Here is a 17,329-nt window from a genome sequence, read left to right as displayed (position 1 = left end):
CATGGTATATAATAACAGGCAGCAGGTCTTTATTTGAGAAATCAAATAAAAATAAAAATATCGGTATCGATATCGGAGTCAGAACCTGGGTGGCCCTTAGGCTAGGATACGAGACAACCAACGTGAAATGTGTGTGAAAATGCGCGACTGAGATAGTGACAAAGTTGAAAAGTGTGAATATTTCCTTCGTAAACGTCCTTCGATCCAGGCAGAAGTGCTGTGTATACATGTTGCCCATACTGTCGCTGACGTGCAGAAGCCATGAGGCTTCAGATTGTCGGGTCAGGGGACTTATATACAGATCCTGTGCGATCTACAAAAAGTGTTTAAAATATTTTAGAGGAAATTTTACCAAGACTCTTACTTGAACAATTGGAACTGCTGCACGTGAAAAACAAGAACCTCGTTTTTAACATCTTTTATTGTTGAAAACGCATACTAAATTGCCAGATAAGTATATGTCATCACGCTCTTAAAAGCTGCACAAATGACATATGATGTCGCTGTGAAATACCTACAATATTCCATCTGCTCTTCTGCCCGACATCTTCAGGTGCGACGAATATTCTCTTAAGCTTTGACTGAAGCCTTCTGTTTATGCTAGTCTAGGTAGGAAACGCGCTCCCGTGAAGGTGCCAAGTTCGCAGACCAATAGCGAGAATTTCCTGATCGGTAGTGGGAAGGAAAGATACGCCACATAGCAGACGATGAACCACGAACTTCAGTGCACGCCTGTGCCGGAATCCGCATGTCGAATACGCATCTGCATTGACATGCTACCATCCCATTGTTCCCATCCGAAAATTTAAATTGACACCGTAGCGTCATCCTTTGGATAACCAAGCAACCATTTGTTGATACTGTGACGATATTACCGTTGCTGGATTCCATGCTGTTCTAAGTTGGAAACCAGCATCTCTCTTCTCTAGATTCGACGAGCTGCGAGTATCCACCATATATTTTACTACGTTGTACCAGAACGAAGACGTCGACGGGAGAAGTTTGATACTTCGCACTCAGAAGTCAATAAGCGACGAGCGACACCGCCTGACAGTGACTATATGATCTGTAGCCACAATTTTATATCATATAATAGTTTCATGGGCACATCTCCCCATAATAATGGAAAAATATATTTGCCAAGAAGGCTCCAAGAAATGAAGATGAAACAGACAACCTAACACAAAAGTACCAAAAAGGGGAGTATGACGTGGAGTAAGTTGAAAAAAGTAGAGAAAGGACCGCCCTTGAAGATCGAAAGGACGCTGGAGTGATCGTTGAAACCCACAGGTCTGCTCAAGGGCTGAATGTTAAGGCCTGCAGAGCATGGAGTGTGGCGTAAACAAGTTGAAACATGTTCGAACATGCTAGGGGAGTGGGAGAACATCTGACCTCCACAAATACACTACCATGAAGCCAACAGTTTAACCTAGCACAATGGTGTTGTATTTTTTAAATTGAAACAGTTGCCTCATTCACAGTTCTAACTATTTCAGTTTGTAGGAAATATACTACCTGACAAAATAGTTGAAGAACACAGAAAACATGGTCTGATGTCAATGTAATTTTATACACTTACACACCATAGGTGGATTCACAAATCATTAGCGGTGCAGGACTATTAGATTTCATTAGTGTTGGTCCTGTGTAGTACCTATATCAGGCCTGGCAGGGTATACAAGGGTAATGAACAGCGTCAGGTATTGCGCGGTCACTGCGAAGCACAAGGAGCTGACGCGTACTCGGCGAGACATTCTGGGTCTCCATTTGGAACGCTGGTCGTGTAGTGCACTATCGAAGTTTATGGAGCATTCACGTGTTACAGTGGCTCTAGGCTGACTTGCATGGGAACGTGAGAGCAGGCATATTCGTCGTCAAAGTTAAGGTGGACCGCCTCTGACCACCAAAAGGGAGGATCGTATTATGCACTAAGAACATCGTAAAAACTTAACAACTTACGCCTGCCATCGGAGGACTAGTAATATTCCGTTTCATACCGCACCACTGGTCGGAGATTAGCAGCAGCCGAACGAACGAATTATCGTCCCGTGCGTAGGCGGATGTGAACTCCACAACTAAAAAGGCTGAGTTTGGAGTGGTGACGTGACCAGGAAGCATGGATTACTGATGGATGGCGTCCCATTGTATCCAGCTTTCAATTGCAGTTCTGCACTGTCTCGGATGACCACCGTTGGCGAGGGTGGCGGCGACCTGGAGAGAGATCCTATTGTTCCATTGCTTTGGTGAGGCACATCGGTGTTACTTGTGGCATTGTAGAACTCTGATGGAACAATGGTACGACTCGGACATCCTGCGTCCTCATGCAGTTCTTCTCGTGTGACAGAATCCTGGTGCCTTTCCAACAGGAAAAGCTTGTTCACACACGACACGTGTGTCTATAAACTGTGTGCATGATGCTGAGGTACACTCCCGTGGCTAGCAAGATCCCCAAATACGTCCGATGGAACATTTGTCGGACCAGCTCGGACGTCTATTCCATCCCAGTGCCGGTGCCATTACCCTGGATATCAAAGACCTGTTGGAATAGTTGTGTACCAGGTTGCTTCAGGAGAGGATACAACTGCTTATGACACCTTTCCTTCTCAACCGAATCAGTGTATACATGTAGTCCAGACATAGTGTAACGTGATTCTGATAAGCGACCTTATACTACCAAGTTCTTCGCGAATTAGGCTCTGTACTGTAACCCCTGAAATAACGTCCGATACCCACTCAGTCCGTGCAGTTTCATTTCGTATCCTCATTACCCGGTGAGAGCTGCTGGTTTTCCTTTCAGGCTGTGTAGCTTATTTTCCAAATTTTCCACCAAAATTTAAATTTCACTCTGTTTGCAAGTTGTTTATTACTAGCACCATTAAATTTTCCCCGCCATTAGGAGGTGCACATGGGAAACACCCATCAATTTGTGGTGTAATAACAGTGCAGGAGGGGGGGGGGGAGCGAACTAATAAAATTGCTACTTTGCCAGGAATCGTTACTGTCACAATACCAATGACTGTGTATGTTCAAGTAAGGAACCGGGATTAGTGTTTCAAGTCTTGTCTACGACATGTTCATTACAAACGGAACACAGTGTCGGATTGTGCAGAAATCGCCGTAGTGTTTTCAAAGGAACCGTCCTGGCATGTAACTCGTGCAATTTGTTTCAAACTACTGAAAATATTTATCTTGGTCGTTGTACGGGTAGTTGAGCAACATTTCTTCTTAACATAAAATCAGTCCCTTTGCCACCTCGCTACCTCTTAATTATGTTTGTTGCGCTGTTTATTTAGTGTGATTTGTGTGTATTATTGTGACAATATAGGCCTATTACATTTATGTAGTTGTTTTCCATTCATTAACGTCTTCACCATACAATGGGCCTAATAGACATTGAGAGTGATTTGAGATGGAGCAACAGACATCCAGATGTAGCGATCTTGTGATTTCCCTGGGATTGTTTCATCAGGTATTAGAACTGTAATTCATTTCCACAATTACGTTTAACCAAGATGATGCGGAATCTCTTACAATTTTGATGTCGGCGTCCGTAAGATGCTAAATTATAACCTTTCTCGTCCTATCATTTGGGTAAGAAAGGGAAGACATTGACTATGCTGTTGCTAGGTAATCTAAATTTGTATTCATTCGAAGAGATCTACGAAAACACCAGAAAAAATAATTCAGAGTATCTAACCATTCAAAACGACTCCAATAGCTTAGTCACTTTGCAACCTTAAGGCATTGACAGGAATCGAATACATTTTTCTGTATGACAGGGAGACAGGCAGACCTCCCTGTTACTGAGGCGATGATTGATTTTAATATTTTGTTCACAGTTGTGTCACTGGAGTCTGAGTAAATCCGAGCTGTAGCCACCAGAGTGACATGATTCATTTTTATCGCCTATAACAGCAAAAATAAATTGCAGAGATATGTAAGAAGATATTAACCCAGCAAAGAAGTTTACCGACGAAGGAAATGAAATCACGTAGATTAGGCCACGCACAAAAACATACAGATAGGCTATTTTCCTGCACATCATTCGTGAAAACAGGGGAAGTCAGATTCTGGAAATGGAGGGAGAAGAGAATATAGTAAGGTAAAATACCTTCCGTCACATAATGTTCAGTATCCCGTGGACTACTGCTGTTATTGTAGAACAGCTCGTGGTGTTCACCAAAAACTTACTCAACAATATTCTAAACTAATATCCCAAATGCGATACGCCTGAAGTTTCAACGTGTACATGTTTAAATGATATTAAAAATGGCTGAAGGTCACTTCCACACCGGCGGAAAAAATGCGACACCCTCAAGGAGGTCATTTTACTGACAAATGAGGTGACAGATAGTTCGTCATTGAAGGAGTATATAATAACAAATACAGATCAAATGAACACACTTGGCACACTAAAAAGTGCGCAAACAGTTCCAGCGATACATAGTGCACACTCCTCTGGCGGCAACGCAGGCGTCTGTTCTCGAACGCAAACGATCACAAAGATGCCGAATGGTACCCTGAGATTGACTGTCCTAAGCATCATGCGCTTTTTTAGCAATTCGGCAATGGTTCTTAGAGACCCTGGAGAACGAATGAGTTCCCACTCTATCACGTCCCATTCGTGTTGAGCTGGTGAAAAGAAAATGGTTCAAATGGTTCTAAGCACTATGGGACTTAACATCTGAGGTCATCAGTCCCCTAGACTTAGAATTAACCTAAGGACAGAACACACATCCATGCCTGAGGCAGGATTCGAACCTGCAATCGTATCAGGTGCGCGGTTCCGGACTGAAGAGCCTAGAACCGCTCGGCCATAGCGGCCGGTCTAAGCTGGCGAGAGATGTGGTGATCTTACAGGCCAGGGCAGCTGTTGTAGAGCACGAAGAGCACTTTGTTTCGCAACAGCCGTATGTAGCTGTGGACTGTGCTGCTAAAAAAGCACATCGCCTTCATGTCGAAGAAATGACAGTAGCACGGGGATAAGAACCAGTGCAATGTAGTGGGCACAGGTTACTTTACCCTGTAAAAACATCAAATGCGACGGCGAATTGTAATTGTTGGCTCCCTACACTATGACGCCTGGAATCGGACCTGCATGTAGTTGGTGAATGTATTCTGGAATAGGCAGTTTACCAGGTTGCCGTTGACGTGTACTTCCCTCACACAGAATCTACTCATATCTCCGATGACCCTGGCAAATGAATCACTTACTCCACAGCCCATCAGAATACACATATTACACACTGGAGCCACTGAACACCGTCACTGAGGATGCTGCTCTTTTCTTTCTGGCAGTGTATATTACTATCCCGATTAAGAGACTTAACATATGGCATAGAGGACTGCAGAGTTGTGTACTTTACAAGGAAGGTGCTAAAGATTAGCAGCCTTTTAAATAATGTTAATCAACAATCTTAGCGAGTTTTGTAATACAAATATCTGGAAGTAACAATGTATAAGAAAGTTAAATCAAAAAAATATAATGCACTTGTAAGTTCACGTTTACGTAAAGTAAATGGAAGGCTTTGTTTCATTGGTAGGTCATTGTGGTCTATCTACGAATCAAACTAACTATAGAATATTTATATAACATGCACTGGAATGCTGTTCATGTATATATACGGTCTCCATCTATCTGGATTGATAGGGGCAGTGACCAAGAAGAATATCACGATTGGCCGCAGGCTGTTTCGACTAAGCTGTTGGATACCTGATAAGGACGCGGAAATCTACATATAAAATCGAAGAAATTGTTTAGGCTGCTTTCTATGAATATTCTTCAGCCCTCAGATATCATTTTCATGGTGACTATTAGTATAAAATCACTCTAGCAACACCTCGAAGAAAATTATATATGTAGTCGTTTACATCGACTCTCCAACGACGAAAAGGATGGAAGAGAGTATCAGTAAATAGTACCAATGGAAAGTATCCTCAGTCTCGTACTTAATCGTAATTACATACGTAGAACGAAGTTTAACTTTCATATGGGAAAAGAAATTACCAGCTATAGATAACGTTTTTCTCCGCAGTTTTCAATATTGTTTGGCGTACTAATTAACCAGCCTGCAAATTCGGCGTCAGGCGCTCTGTTATGATATAAACTCACAGTATTTTGCACTTCATAATACAATTAAAAGAAAATGAAGAAGATTGTGTCAGAAAGTATGAACATGGCATAAAATGTAAAAAAGAAAAGATCGTTGTGTAACAAAGCATTTATAACTTCTAGAAATGGCAATGTGGAAGTGTTACAGCAGTCGGTTTTTCCCAGGATTGCTGCACCTAGTGCCCACAAAGTTAGTAGTCGCTTGTTGACCGTCACGCAGTGTTACAGAGAGCAGATAATTAACTGAGATAACTTGTTATTTGCCAGTGACAGACGTAACTGCATTACGAGAGTCCTTTTTCTCATTTTTTGCTCAGTTGTGTCTCTGCTTCTTTCTCAGTGATAAGTGGACTTTGTTGGCTAAGAAAGTTAGAATGAAGTCACTTAACCTCAATGCAGCGCGCCAGCCAGCCGGTTCAACGTTCATGTGCTTACGCCGGCAGCACGCGAATGCCAACACGTGCCCCCGACTCGCGTTGCCTCTACAAGGTAAACAGCGTTATGCAAACCGGCAGGAAAAATAAAAGAGCTACTCAGGTGTCCCCTTCTGTCTTTCTGTCTCCCACCGGCTGTGTATTCTGAGCGGAGCTATTTTCATTCTCGGCTTACCTCGGCCCTGCTGCTCACTGACAGAACGCAGTATAAGCCCGACAAACAATTTGTCCTAATGATATGCTTCCTCGTATATCCCTCTTCTTTGTGTCTGAGCTTACGTAGCGCCCAATTACCAAAAATAACAGCTTTGTGGGACTAGGGGCATATATTTAGTCTAGCACCTATCGACATGATCTCCCATGTGACGAATTTTCTTACCGTGCGGAAAATCATGACACACATGGTGCATTTATTTTCAGAGTTGGATTACATAACTGATGACGTGTTGATTTCACTCATCCCCTGTTTATGCAACGCTATAGAAATTAAACAAGATCTTCTTAGATTTGCATCCACGAAATGTCCATCAACGCTTATTATGTTATGAGTAGAACAACTCTTGTAATAACTTTTCCCTCTCTAATGACTTCATCGTTGACGGGACATTACAAACTAATCATCTTTCACAATGTCGTCGAGAAAGACACAGGACATTTTTTTTATGTAAGGTAAAATTCATCACTAGCTGTAATCGTATCATCAGGGCACTGACTTCTTTCGAAAAAAATGTTGCCCTGAAGTCTTAGAGGATATTATTTGTACCTAAAATAAAATTAGAACCTAATTAATGTTATTTCCCTATTGGGCGCAGGGAATGGCAACTGAATCTCAATGTAGACAAGTGTAATGTGCTGCGAATACACAGAAAGATAGATCCTTTATCATTTAGCTACAAAATAGCAGGTCAGCAACTGGAAGCAGTTAATACCATAAATTAACTGGGAGTACGCATTAGGAGTGATTTAAAATGGAATGATCATATAATGTTGATTGTCGGTAAAGCAGATGCCAGACTGAGATTCATTGGAAGAATCCTAAGGAAATGCAATCCGAAAACAAAGGAAGTAGGTTACAGTACGCTTGTTCGCCCACTGCTTGAATACTGCTCAGCAGTGTGGGATCCGTACCAGATAGGGTTGATACAAGACATAGAGAAGATCCAACGGAGAGCAGCGCGCTTCGTTACAGGATCATTTAGTAATCGCGAAAGCGTTACGGAGATGATAGATAAACTCCAGTGGAAGACTCTGCAGGAGAGACGCTCAGTAGCTCGGTACGGGCTTTTGTCAAAGTTTCGAGAACATACCTTCACCGAAGAGTCAAGCAGTATATTGCTCCCTCCTACGTATATCTCGCGAAGAGACCATGAGGATAAAATCAGAGAGATTAGAGCCCACACAGAGGCATACCGACAATCCTTCTTTCCACGAACAATACGAGACTGGAATAGAAGGGAGAACCGATAGAGGTACTGAAGGTACCCTCCGCCACACACCGTCAGGTGGCTTGCGGAGTATGGATGTAGATGTAGATGTAGATGTACCTTATGTTAGTCAGAACCAACTAAAGTGGTGCAGTCTTAATGTGTTGCCGGCCGCGGTGGTCTAGCGGTTTTGGCGCTGCAGTCCGGAACCGCGGGACTGCTACGGTCGCAGGTTCGAATCCTGCCTCGGGCATGGGTGTGTGTGATGTCCTTAGGTTAGTTAGGTTTAAGTAGTTCTAAGTTCTAGGGGACTTATGACCTAAGATGTTGAGCCCCATAGTGCTCAGAGCCATTTGAACCATCTTAATGTGTTGAGGTGTCCTTTGTACACTCACACCAGGCTGTTCACCCAAGATTTATTTCGTCATGAAATACGCCTGGAGAAATTGAAGAATCACATCAAATGTGGATGGTGTTGAGACAGCAACCAACCACAAATTTATTTTAAGTTCCTTTAGTCAAAATACACCATTACTGCGTTCCAGTCGCTACAATTCATTGTCAGACGGCTTTCATGCTTTCATTAGAACATGTGGTGCGTTTTTTTATTGATTGGTTGTCCTAAAATATAAATAGTACATAATTATAAGCACGTCACACAAATGGTTGCGTTACATATTTGCACTGGGATGTGACTTACGTGAAATGTCGATGTGAAGTATTTGTTTTCATAGTTCAAATGATGTTTACGATAAGAATGTGATGCAAACTACGAACATCATTTGTTGGACGAAATCTATGAAAACAAATACTCAAGGCCGATATTTCGCGTAAGGCACATCCCAGTGCAAATCTATAATGCCACCATTTGTGTGGCGTGCTTATAATTATGTATTATTTGTATTTTAGGAGTACTAATCAATAAAAAACGCACCATATGTTCTAATGAAAGCATGCAAGCCGTCTGACGATGAATTGTAATGATTCTAAAGCGGTAATGGTAACTTTCGAATATAGGAACTTAAAATAAATTTGTGGATAGTTGCTGTCTCAACACCATCAACATTTGTTTTCAAATAATAGCCACGGTCTCCATCCATGTCTTCATATGAGAAAATTGAATACCTCCGTAAAACAAAAAAGCCTGAATTTACAATATATTAAATGAGCAAACGAATTTCGCTAGACGTATTATTATAGTAATTTTAAAACTTTGTTTTAAGTCTATTCCTTGCATATGTCGACTCTGGAATACTAGATGGCGGACTCAACGCGGTGAACTTCATCTTTGATCGTAGCATGTTAATCTACATCTGTGAAGTGTCTTTAAAATGTGTGAACAAATGTAAGCTGACCTCAGAAAGCTAAAAACGTTATTCCTTGTTCGTTCGCTAAGATTTTCAGTGCTTTTTACACTGGTTCTCACGTATTTACCACACTTGAGTCACGAAGTACAAAATATAGTATCTAACTTTCTGATAACAGGAACATGCACTTTGCAGCACTCAGGGGCAAATTTAAAATATGGATTTGCATCTGAAGATGAACCCTCAGAGTCAGAACAGCATCGCGTAATTTAATAAAACACGAAAAAACCGTGTTCAGAAAGGATAGATTAAATAAAGAAGTTGTGGCGTATTTGTGTCTGTTGGTAGTAGTTTATCTTGTAGTGTAGTTGAAATAGATAGTTTCTGCAAATTACTATGGGTAGAGGTTATCGTTGGCGACGATCCCGAGGTCAACACTCTCAAAACTAATATTAGTGATAGTGTTTTACTTTTTTGGAATCCAAAATGGAAACGACCAAAAGCGTAATAACAACCCTTTTTACCAGAAACAACTCAAATTATATGTTTCTAGTGTAGAGCACTATACAGTATCATAATCTTCCCTAAAATTATGGTTCCTGAAAACCTTCAGAAAATCATCACGTTATGCAAGTTCAGTTTTTGTACCACCAATCAGTCATAATATGAACTATTCCTTAAACTCTAAACTAATGAATATAGACTAAAAAGCTATATCTGTCGGATCACAACGCAAATCGTATTTAATCTAAATTGACACATTATCTCATAATCATGTCTAAGTACTGACCTTAGACTGGGAAGCTAAATATGTGTTTACTGGAAGGCAATCAGCTCTCTACTTCATGTATTTCCAGGATATTACATACAAAAAGGAGATGGGAAGGGAAGAGAATGACGCACATGACTACTTGACATAAAAACTGCTGTCGGAAAGGTTTAGCTGAAGCCCTATCACGCTTCCCTCGTACAAAACAATCTTCCGATAATCTCAAGCATTAAATTCATACCCTTCTCGATATAGAGGGTCTAATCTGAAGTTTATATCAATTGACATCCACACAGCAAACTAATATTTCTAATCATATAGGACACTCACGAAATGTCACCTGTGGTTTGTGAAAAGAGCAGAGGTGGACAACCACACGTATACAGTGGTCAGCTCGCAGCTTTTACGCTTACTGGAGGACAAATCCATTTCAGTTACTATTAATTAGTTCATCTGACGGTTATCATATACTGGTCTTCATTACGCACCACAGTATGTGTAATGCTTGGCGGCTATAAGCCTCGTAGGGACGTTGTAGAAAAACCGCTCTTCCAAGATGAGCAGTGTGGTTCAGCACAGGTAATAATTGCAGGTGTGCTTTTGATGCTTCCACTGACGATAAGCATCGTGTCGTTTGACCACTTGTGGATTTAGACCATGACTGAAGTACTCCACAAAATTCCTTGTTCCAGCTCTACGACAAATATTTACGTTCATCAGAACATAAGAAGAATAGCGGATCACCAAAATTTGTAATTTAGTGAACTACAAATACTTTTCCAAATGTGCCCTGTTTTGTCCTGAAACTTCTGCCCAAATATGTGGTATCTTGAAGTGCGTTTGTTACATCTGGAGTATTGTTAAACATTCCTACCCGACCTTGGACGCGACAGCCAACTCGTTAATGTTCCTAGATTGTTGTTGTAGTAAGGACCTCTTTTCGATACATATCCTTGTCTCTTTGGTTGTGAAGCATTTATGTGTACTTAGATTTATTGTAAGCTACTTAAAATATAAATTATTGACAGAAAATTATAGGACCCTGTCTGTGACTGAACGAAACGCCGATCGAAAAGAATTATTAAAATTTGGCGGTAAACGTATGATTTCCTGAAATTCTGTACACCAATTGAAGACTTGAAATAGGAAACCTGAAAGTGCTGAAATTGTATATTTTCATTTTTTTCCTGTAAGTCACTGAATGTGCAACGGCTATTAACCTGAGATAATTTGTAAGTACCAGAGAAGTCTCCTTTTCCTTCGACATACCTCCACTGGATTTAATAGTGTGTAACTTCCATTGTTTGTGACCTGAGGATCGTTGAATGTCCCGAGCGTGTCTGTCAGTCGTATTAAATACATATTATGATCTGTATCTAGCTCGATTTCCTACAAGCGAAAACAAATGGCACATATTACTTCATTTTAGGTAATTTCGATGTGAATCTTTTGTGTCAAGTGATTCATGATGGAAAGGAAAGGCAAGATGAGTAAAATTCTGTTACTGCTCTTCATATCTTCATTTCTTTCCAATATTTATTATTGAGATCTAGGAGTAACCTTCCTACAGCTTTACAGTGGTTCATATTATCGTTATTTATACTAAGGCGCAGCACTAATGTTCAGTGATTACTGTGCGGACCTATCGCTTACGCTTTCCTCCTCAGTGATGCTCTGTTACGCAATACGGCCGCCGCCATAATTTGTATCCTCCATCGCACGTCGCCGCAACGACGCATGAGGAGCCACGTATTCCCGATTCCTGTGTCCTACGTCAACTCGCAAGTACTTGACTGATAATAGGCTGACGAAAGAACTCGCTGTTCTACCATAACAGAACCATTATTAATCCAATGAGGACGTAAACTGTCTGTAGATGTACGTCACTGGGTCTCAGTTTATCTACGTATGGTTACATTAGCAGCATTAGAAAAACGAACCCAGAGATTTACCTCGCAGATAATCATACAAACCACACAAGATAATTTGTCACAGCGAAGCTTCCCACGTCATGCACTCAAATCACCATGACACCCGCAAGAGAACGATTTTTGTAAAAAAACTGTTCATAAAGGGTACCAATCATTATGAAGTCCAAAGTTTAGTGATGCAGTCGCAACATCTATGTGTAAACACTAGCAGAATACATAAGAGCCAGTCAAATGAAAACGAGACAGATGGAAAAAAGTCAGTAAATTGTTTATTACTTCAAAATGGTTCAAATGGCTCTGAGCACTATGCGACTTAACTTCTGAGGTCATCAGTCGCCTAGAACTTATAACTAATTAAACCTAACTAACCTAAGGACATCACACACATCCATGCCCGAGGCAGGATTCGAACCTGCGACCGTAGCGGTCACGCGGTTCCAGACTGAAGCGCCTTTAACCGCACGGCCACACCGGCCGGCCTATTACTTCAAAAGTAATCGTCATAATTGTTAATGGGTTTACCTCAATGTGAGACAAGATCGTCAACGCCTTATTTGGGAAATGTTTGCGACTGCCTGCGGAACCATGTTGTACCCGAACGTTCTATTCTTCGTCCAAAGGAAATTGACTCCCACTAGTATCTTTCTTCAGGGCCCCAAAAATGTGGAGCTCGCATGGGGAGAGATCGAGACTGTATGGAGGAAGTGTAAGGACTGTCCAGCGAAACTTCTGCAGCGTACTAGAAACAACTTGGCAACATGTTGGCCCGTAGATTTGGTCGCTCGAAGAGGTGTACACCTGTTTACAATCATAGTTCTGTAGGTAACCGCAAAACATTTTTCTGTGTAGTCATTGACCGTCTTGCCTCACAGTGGGGTAAAAGTGTTAACATTTATGACAATTACTTTTGAAATAATAAACAGTTAACTTTCTTCCGCGTGTCTCGTGCCACTTTCTGTGAAGGGCGATTCTGGAAAAACTGTAATTCTGTAGTGCGGAACGGTTGAAATTTTCTAAATTATGCATGCAGCTTTTTCTTCACCTCCTTAAATAAAAACACAGCTATAACAAACAAGATGTTATGAGAATAGTAACAGTCAGAAGATGGCCCACAGAATATATATTTTTGTAATGACAAACTTATACGTCACATATATCACAGTAAATAATACTTATAACGCTTAGTACTATAACTACTAGAACAAATGCTTCATGATGGATGTGAATATATTTTTTATTGGAAATATTCATATAGAGAACCGTAACAATAACTTATACTGGTACTGTTTACCACACGAGGCTCTCACACTATACGCATCACGGTTATAATTATATATTTTAGTGCATGGTTTTATCTTAGCTGATATTCGAGACTGTGAATCGAAATTCTGTTAATCATTATAATAGAGCAGTATTTTTTATTAAATTTCGTTATGTGCTCTGACTTTGTGTACGTGAAAAACATTCTTTTTCATACAGATAAGCTGACGAGAACAGTCGGAAGCAGTTTCTCCAAAAAATAAAGCATTCTCCATCCAAGGTTAAGTCCTTGGATTAACAGCCCATTTATGTTAAAATATGTATCTAATAATTATTCTTTAAAACGATTTTATTAAAGACACAACCATCTTTGGATCTTCTGCTACACGTCAGCGAGTTACACTGGTAGCTATCAGAGTAGGAATATTTGTAGTAGCTAACATGTAGTACGATGAAATCTCGTCACAGGTTCTCTCTAGGTGTACCGTGAATGTTGCTGAATTTTATTACGAAATTATTTAATATTTATCAAATGAGCCCAAAATCTCTTTTGATCATTTCGGAATATCCCCTGGTCTTGACTATTCCAACGTATGTAATAATTCACTTTCAACTCAATAGTCTGTATTTAAGTATATTACGCTGTATCATTTTACAGTACTTTTCCTTTATATCACGTTCACTTTTATTTTTTAGTCCTGTAAATAGGTACCGACATCTTATCACGATGTATTCAATTATAATAATAATTAATAATAATAATTAATTTAACTATTCTTGCAGTTCCTATGAGTACTACTTTATAGGTCGAAAAAAAGAAAACAAGATATATTATCACAGAGAAAATACAAAAATTCGAAACTTCTAATATGATGTGAGGAAACCGTTATAGACACGTACTGCAGAGAGGTTTACCAGTGACTCTCGTCGAAGCAGACAGAGAGGGTGACTTTAGTCGAATATTTTACAAAATTTCAGTGGGCAAGTGAATCTGTCATTCCTTCCTACTTGTTCGAAGTTTTGAGTCCACAAAGTAAGAAGAGAAATTAAGTGTTATGATGAAACATTGCTCGATACTGCTACGTTTCATGAAAGTTATTAATATAATCATAAATGAGGATATGATTCTCATCATCCGTGACTCTACTAAAGAAAGTTAGAAGTAACACTAGTTTTCGTGTTCACAAGTTCGGTTGATAACTAATCAGGTATTGTCCCACTCACAGACAAAAAAGTCAAAGGCTGCATATCTATACCTTTCCTATGGGACATAGGCATGGAATCTGCCCATCACTTCTACTCACATTTAAATCTGAACTGAGTGCGGTGTACTCAGCTACACATTCATGATCATCTGGCATCCGAGCAATTCCCCGAATAAAGAGTACCATTCACATAGTGTCAATTAAATGGCGTCCTAAGAGGTTATACCTATACAGTAAAAAAACAAAATTTTTAAAATTGTTTTCTATGTAGCTATCGATCGATTAAGGTCGAAATGATACATGAGCTTGTAAGGGTGTTACAGGGAAGTTGTGCTAAGATATAACTGTTAAGAGAGAACATCGATACGTTGCGCCGTTTCCTAGTCAATTAGCACTGAAGTTAGCCAAACTGGCCGTTGCGCGTGCAATTTCAAGGCGCCCACCAGAGACGGTGCCGCCTAACGCATTCTTCTCTGTAATCGAGCAACAGAGCGATACAAAAACTGGACATGAGACGGTATTAAGAATCGAACCCGAACCGAGGCCTGACCAGTCTCATGTGCTATCACCCAAACAAGTGACATATTGTGTATCTGGCGGGCCGCTTTTATTTTCGTGTGCAATGGCGTCATCAGATAACTTCAAAGTTAATTAACTCGAAAACGGCACAACGTAACGAATTTTTTATTAACAATTATTAATCAGCACAATGTACCCTGAAAAATCTTTACAAGATTTACAAATTGTTTCTGGCCCTCTATATGTATGCTGGAGAAGGGGACATGTCCGGAAGAACAGACACCACTTGGATACAACTAGGGTGAGCCAGCCGATGAGCCTTTTAGTGCAGATGCATAAACTTGGCTGAGCTCGTAAGGAAACCAGTGGTCGCTACGAGTAGTGAGGATAATGGGCAGGGGAACTACGTCAGTAGTGCGTAGGTAATGCGATTTTGTCAAATAAAGACATGGTTGGAGGCCGTGTCTGTTACACGGAATTAGTTTCTGATGGTATACAGCAACCAGGCACAAATTGGTTTTATATTACTTTATTAAAAACGGTTTCAAATTTACACAATTAATCATCAGAGAGCTTTCATGCTTTCGTCAAAACAAATGATACATTGCTATTGTGAGTTGCCCTAGGATAAACCATAATTCGCAATTACAGTCCTGTAACAAAACTGATTGCTCTACAGAACTGTGTTAGAACGCACCTTACGTGAAATATCAATCTGATGCATTTGCTTTTGCAGTTTTCTTCCAATGAAATATATACACAAGGATGCCCTTATTTTCATGGTTCGAATAATGAAAGTACAAACATCTTTGCGGATATATTTCGTTAAAACAAAACTGCAGAAAAAATGCTTTAGATGGACATTTCACGTAAGATGCATTTTATCACAAATCTTTAGAGCAACCATTTTTCTTACATGTCTGTAACTATGAATTACTACTTATCGCAAGGCAACTCACAGAAAACCAATGTATCATTTGTTTTGACGAAAGCGTGAAAGTCGTCTGATGATCAGTTGTGTACATTCGAAACCGATTACAGTATTTTCAGAATAGCGTAACCTAAACACATTTTGTAGTTACTTGCCGTCCGTCATCAACAAGTATGAAGATAAGGAGGAAATTAGCGTCTATCAGGGACCGTGTGCGGATGGCCGCAGTCTGCCTTTAGCTACGGAGCATCTCGGACCTGTTCACGTCCCGGATTCGAAGCGCTCGGGGGTGAGGCGCTGTTTACACCAGCGGTACTCGCGTGTGCTACTTGTTGACACGATAGCAATGGCACATACGTTTCGAAAAAGTACCGTACATTTTACGTTCCCTAATAAATACGCACGACCAAAAGAATTTGAAATTGAAAGTTTCTTGAGAGATGAGGTGCATATTAATTACACAGAGCTAATTGGAATTCATTTATTGATCATGAGCAGCACTATTTATGTCATGGATGTGAAACCATTATAGAAGCCGGCAAACGAGGATTCATGTCTCGCCACTCTGATGGTGATATTAGCGACACGTTAGTGTCTCATGCGGGCCTCGACGTGCGCACGATTCGAGTCTTCGAGCTACTCATCGAAGTACCTTAATCACTGATAACTGGATCACTCCAGCCATATGGTAGAGTAATTAGTCATACAGCCGAACGCTGGGGAAGTTTTAGCACGTATACATTGCTCAACGGTGCTCGTCAGATGCGAATCGCCCTTACAAAACATGTGCTCTCCTATCTAAATATAGGTGGGTGTAGAGCCATTATCATCTACGTTGCACAACCTCGAACGTGTTCTGGGTGTGACAGTGAAGGAGATCTTGGATCTGAATGCATGAAGAGGAGACTCGCGCACCTAACCAGTGGGGACTTACCGAAGCAGGCCACTCCCAAGGCACTACCATTGATATACATGGCGGCGCTCCACGAGGGGGGACGCCGAGGTCGGAGCGTGTATTCAAAACAACGCCGCAGATGACGGACAGAGGCCATCAGGCTGCAATTATGCTGAGTTGGTTCCTACACCGCTCTAGCCCCAGGCGTGGCAGGTGATAGATCTCGAGGACGACCACGCAACAAACGACATTGAAACTGAAATGAATAGGTTCACAGACGCTGCGGAAAGGTAATGCAACAGGAGCTTCAAGTATCAATAGCTCCGCAGGTCGAGGTTAGGGCTCACGAACAACGCTCCCTGAAGCATCGCAAGAAGCGTCGCCAGGACTCCGGAGATTCGTCCCCTCCTCATACTGAGACAGCCGACGACTCTGGAAAAATGGACTTTTGTCTCATGGACCAACAGCAACCGGATGTTTCTGCACAGCCGTGAAAGAATGTCGTGTCGTTTCAACGATCCGTCCTTTCTGGTCCGTCGACC

Source organism: Schistocerca cancellata, chromosome 4 (assembly GCF_023864275.1).
Source record: "Schistocerca cancellata isolate TAMUIC-IGC-003103 chromosome 4, iqSchCanc2.1, whole genome shotgun sequence".
Taxonomy (NCBI): Eukaryota; Metazoa; Arthropoda; class Insecta; order Orthoptera; family Acrididae; genus Schistocerca; species Schistocerca cancellata.
The sequence above is the reverse complement of the archived record's forward strand: the minus strand, read 5'-3'. Positions refer to the sequence as shown.